At 41.0% G+C, this 5,984-nt stretch overlaps 1 pseudogene; it reads left to right on the top strand.

The window, feature by feature from the left end:
• Window positions 1-2,297: 2,297 nt before the first annotated feature.
• LOC133910163 (prefoldin subunit 3-like) lies at window positions 2,298-5,158 on the top strand (annotated as a pseudogene).
• Window positions 5,159-5,984: the final 826 nt, after the last annotated feature.

The raw sequence follows: 5,984 nt of genomic DNA, 5'->3' as shown, positions 1-5,984 counted from the left end.
TAAGGGGTAATGTTAGGGTGAACCAAAAAAGTTTATATATATATATATATATATATATATATATATATATATATATATAAGTGAAGTAATATTTTTTTTTAAAAGAATATTTGTTTGGTTGTATATGTCTGTATAGAACTGAGTTTCTGTTTGATCGATTCAATCTAAAGTCATGCGAGTGGATATAAAAGTTGAGATTACGATTATTTACTTGTATTAAGATGATTTTGTGATACCGACAAGTGAACGCGTCTATATGAGCAGATGTAGAGGTTGTATCCATTGGATCAGACAGTTTAAATTTGACTTCACTCTCAGACCAAAATGACATTATATATTTGCATTCACGGAGCTAGACTGAAATTCAATAAATATAGGTAGTTAAACAGACTTATTTTAGAATTTATACATATCTGTTGAGCTAGAATGAAAAGATACATTGGGACATGGACTCTGTTGCTGCACTATTGCATGCACCGACAGTATCGAAAAGAAATAAGGCTGCAGAAATGGTCAAATGGAGATTGCCCACCGAGTGACATGCAGACATCCGATGACACAAGTGTTGCCTTGCATGCACACAACTGTATACAAAAGAGAATCTTTACTGTGCATTGTAGCACTGGGATGAGGAGAGTAGAATGGATCAAATCGGACGGTTGAGTGGTTAGTGTAGTTTTGTAATTGGTCAAATAGTTGCAAATTTTACACGGGTGCCACCGAGAGGTAGTTCGGTCTGTTAAATTAGAATCATCGAATTGTTCCGTGTTTATGGTGTTGCCTTCGTGCAACTCACTTTGTTGTACACGGCGACGCCACCCAGGTTCTCCTTGGCAACCTGCGCCGACGCCCAAACCGAATCCATCTACGTTGCTTTCGTCGAACCCACCTTTGCCCAACACGTCGACGTCACCCAGGTTCCACATGGCTTCCCGCGCCGACGTGCAAGCTGGCTCCGTCACCCATGTGAACCCACCTCCCATGCTAATTTGAGTCACCGCCAAGAGAGGAACCGGCGCCGCCACGAACTTGGCTCTTCCGAGGCACGCATCCTGGAGGCGTCACTGCGAGGCCTCACCGGGAGCCCTTGACGTCACTACCCAGCTGCTCCTCACCATCCCGCACGGCTACACAACCAGCCCATCGGTGTCTTGGGCTACGTCCAAACCCACCTTCATTGCTAATCCGAAGGGCTACACAGAGTGCATATGTCGTGAACCACACCGTCAACAAGCCTCATCCTCGGCCGGAAGGTCCCACGGGTTAGATCCCTCCCTCACCACCGACATGTCCGTCATGAAGCCACCTCCGCTGCAATCCCGCGTCGTGGGCAACCCGATTGTGGCAGTCCTGTGGCGGCTCCCAACACACCTCATTCGCTAATCCATGGCGCTACGCAGCCGCGTACTTTGCCAACAGGAAGGCTAGGTCAGAATCAGAGGAAGGGAAGAAGGCTATTGCAGGCTGAAGCAAGGCCGTGGATGATCCTGATCTTGGGATTTGGTGGCATTTGTGCAGGTATGACATGCATCATTAGCAGCATTATCACTCAATAATGATTTTGATTGCATTGTTTGGAAAGGTCATGCGGCATTAGATCACTGAATAATTATCACTAAATAGTGAATGCAAGATGCATGCTTGTATTTGTATTATTTTTGTGCTTGCCTGTTATAGTGTTTTGATACGTAAGTAAAAGTTTTTATTTTAACTGGTGCTTCTTAAGGAAGATGACGCCATACAAATCAGTGAGCAGTACCGCGTGCATGTTGTGAAATGCATATGCAACAGAGGAACTTTTTTTTTATTACGTTTCGATAATGATGTAATAGAAAGACATGGAAATCTAGTGGCCTATACATGTAGGGCTAATCAAATGTCCTTAAGATGTAACGGTCTGTTTGTCTTGAAGTAGTCATGTAATTAAGTTGCAAACTACTTTGAGGTACTTATTTGTTAAATTTCTCTTAGTCTTTGAGATTTTTGTTACAATTCAATTAATATTAATAGTTGAGAGATACTTGGGTTGCTACTTTCTACCGATATGATATATCATGTTGAGTAGAAAAAGGCAAGATTCATTAAGTAGCTTGACATTGATATCTGGATAATGACATCTGCAAATGCATTTATTGATGTGAAATCGTGCGTATTTTATGGTGAATAGACTCTGAGTTTGTGAATACAACATTTGTCTGCCGCTAGTAGTTCTTATCTGTTTATGCATGTGTATCTTTTTTACTTCAGCTTTATTTTGAGAAGAAATATAACCCGTATTTTACCTTCTTTTTAGGCTACAACAGTACAAGATAGTGGAGATGAAACTTCTAGCACAACAAAGAGATCTTCAGGTGCTCCTACTTTTTGCTTAGATTTATGGAGGGATGCTAATATGAAGTATGATTATGTTTTATGATTAGTCTACTTAGTTTTGCTTAACATTATCACTGAACTTATGAGTGGAAGTGTGAATTGTTTTTTCATCCCTGGATTTTGTCCTTTGACTGTATATCGCCAAAGTCCTTAATGTCTTCATGATACACGGATACAGACACAAGTATAAACTAGTACAAATTATGGTTTTTGAATTAGTGATATAGAAAAGTTGACTTATTGTTCATGTACTAAACTTCTGATTCACCAATCTGATTTAAATAACTTATATTAGCAGTTGTCAGTTGTGGGTACTAATGTAGTAATATTAGCAACTTAGCATATGTAACATTAGCTTCCATTCTGTTGCTACAGACAAAAATTCCAGATATAGAGAAGTGCTTGGACATTGTTGCAACATTACAAGCTAAAAAGGCTTTCGGTGAGGTTTGTATAATTTCTTAGAACCATGAATCAACTTTTACATTTTCTATCATGATGATGATGTTAGTGTCGAAATATGAACTGTAGCACTTAGACCCATATGTTTATGACGGGGCCTTAAATAGGGTTTTGATGTTTGGGAGTGATGTTTTGCATGCTTTATGGATTACTTTGTCTTATTTGAGGGCAGTAGGTTATCACTCTTTTGGACCTATGTTCTGCTTGTAGATCAATTTTCGTGAAACTGGGCACTAGTTTCTGTTGTAATATTTGCAATATAAGGAGCATATATATATATATCCCAGATGACAAATAAAATGAGCAGAAGGAACCTCTGAACAAATACAAGAATATAGTAATAATTTCTGTCATACTGAAATAACAGAACATAATAAAAATGTATCTGAATCTGAACTGAACTGAACTGGATGCATTATTGAAATGGCTCTCAGATCATTATTATCAGGTGGCCTCAAATCTTTAAAGATTTGTACCATAACTGATCTAGATAACATTTCATCAATTAAATTAGAACATAAGATCACATCTAGATAGTATTCTTGATCTACTGAGCTCTGAAAATTGCATACACTTGGGCAAAAGAACAGTACCAGAATAAACTGATGACAGAACAGTATATTAACCAAAAGGTCTCTCAACAGCATAAGCCATAGGCGCATGGAACATACAGGTGACAGAGATGAATCTATGATATGCCGTGATCTAAAGCAAGGTCATCAAAGCTCATATCACAGAACAGAACATATTATGATGTTCCTGCCCAAGTGTATCTCTCAAGACAGTGACAGCAATTGAACAAATCAAGATCTACAGACAGATAGTGATCTTGACAACCAAAGTCAAAACAGGTCACTGCATATGATTTAAGCAGAGCTTCAAGAATACATCTATTGTACTCAACATCCTAATTTAATCTCATCTAATTAAATCATCACAGAGCATGGTATATATAGGCATCCAACAGTTCAGATCTGAGAGGAAAACTCACAGGGAGAATGATGTAATCGAATCAGTCATAGAGGATAAGCACGGCGAGGAAGCCGCTGCCCCAGAAATCCAATTTGCCGACGTAGATGACGACGTGGAAGACGGAGGTACAAATCCTCACCGCACCGCGGACGGCGCGTGCGGGCGAGCCTTGACAATCGCAGCACCAGAGAGCACCAAAACAAGGAACTTCCTCACCAATTCCTTCCTGTATCACTATCATCAACACTCAGTCCAAGCTTCACTCGGATTGTGCTCGGGAGATGATTCCCAGGACCAAAGAGGTGAACCAGTGAGAAAGAACAGGAGTATGGAGGGGAAAAACTCATCTTCACAGAGGAGTTCGGCGCCCCCTTAAAGCAGCGACAGCCACGGCGCCCTCCAGCCCTCGTTCCCGAAGGAATCGGAGGCAGTTGCGCCTTCCGCCGCCCCTGCCAAGCAGCCGCCAGCTCTCTCCCTCGCGCAACCCTCATCTTCCAGGGATGCCGAAGGTGCTAGAAGCCCTAGTCAGCACCCTTTAGCAGGCCATACACAGAGCTCGGCCCAAATGGAAGAAGAAAGCCCGCCGATCAAAGCAAAATGAGCCCATAAAAGGAATATTAAAATTTTCAAGAAAATACAACAGTTTCATGATAGTTTCTTAAAGCTCAACCATGTTGAACACTAGTTGGAGTTCTGTTTAAGCAGATCAATCATCTCTACCCATGTACATCAAATCATCAATGTAGGCACGCATAGCTGATTTTGAACTATCTGAGGGAATCTACTCACATGCAAAAATTGAGGATACCGACTTAGTGTGCCTATGGTTAGGTGCCAATGTGATGCTGGAATACTCCTGCGATGAGGTTATTTTGACCATCCTTATTTTCATTTCCTTTTGCTTTATTCCAATCCTCTGATTTCCTGAAATCTTGCAAGCCAACACCCTCTTGAAAAAGAATTTGGAAAATGCCAAGGCCGGTTTAGAAGTCCTTGTTGCTGATCTTCAGTTCTTGCGAGACCAACAAACCATCACTCAGGTAAAATGGTTATTACTAGCTTAAATGGTCTTAAATTTGCGTGATTGAGCAATGATCAAGTTTAAATGGTCTTAAAGATTGAGCAATGAGCATAGCGTGATCTCATAACCTATACTGTGGAATATCTTCATCAGGTTACAATTGCTCCGGTATTCAACTGGGATGTGCACCAATGAAGAAGCAAACAGGCTGTAAAGGAATCTTGATCAGCTATTCCATGGGGCCAGGCAATGAGATTGGGACAATTTTTGTATCTTTTGCTTTCGATGTGTAACAATATATCAATATATTCTGTTTACTGGTGTGGAACTCTATGAGTAGAAGATGGTATTTCACTTCAGTTTTCACCCCATCTTGCGTTTGATAGATCTTATCTCTAGAAACTAGTTTACCGTTCTTCAGAGTTCAGAGAGAGGTCTTGCAATTGCCCAACATCTAGTTGGAGCAAGATAAAACTTTCTCTGACATGTTTACTGGTTTGCAATCCTCTCTGAGATAAACTCTCTCCTTTGTCATGTTGATCAAAACTTTGAAAAGGGAGAGCGGATGAGATGAGTAATTAGGTTTTGCATCGATGGTGTTTTAATGCTTGATTGATACATATGTTATTACGTATCTGGTCAATGGTCACGGTTGTACAATACTAACTATATGGTGATGTTCTGGAGCTTCAGTAATTAAGAACTGGCAGCTACAGAGTTTTTACTGTCATTTCAAGAGATGAATAAATTTGACTGAGCTGGTTCTTCAGTCACAACTCGCAATAGTTAACTGCCTGATTTGACCTATCACAGCCTTGCAGTGCACCAAACAAATCGCATTCTGCTTTATGATGTTAAGCTTTGAGCAGCTTACAAGACAAGCTTGAATTTGACCAAATCTGAGCCCATAAATATATGGTAGACCAGGCTCTGTAGTATGCATGCATCTTTCTCCGCCCCCGCCGCCAAAAACGCCGAGGAGGTGGCGGCGGCGACCGCCGACCAGCCGCCCCGCCAAGTCCCCATTTCTAAGGGGAAGTAGAAAACTCCAGCTCACTGAACTCATCATGCAGTCTTGCTGTCTAGTTGGACCGACTTTTCACTCTTGTTGTCAACGAGGAGCTAGTAGAAGCTTCAGACCCCAATCTCACCAGCA

This window comes from Phragmites australis, chromosome 2 (genome assembly GCF_958298935.1).
Source record: "Phragmites australis chromosome 2, lpPhrAust1.1, whole genome shotgun sequence".
NCBI classification, from domain to species: domain Eukaryota; kingdom Viridiplantae; phylum Streptophyta; class Magnoliopsida; order Poales; family Poaceae; genus Phragmites; species Phragmites australis.
The sequence above is the reverse complement of the archived record's forward strand: the minus strand, read 5'-3'. Positions and strand labels throughout refer to the sequence as shown.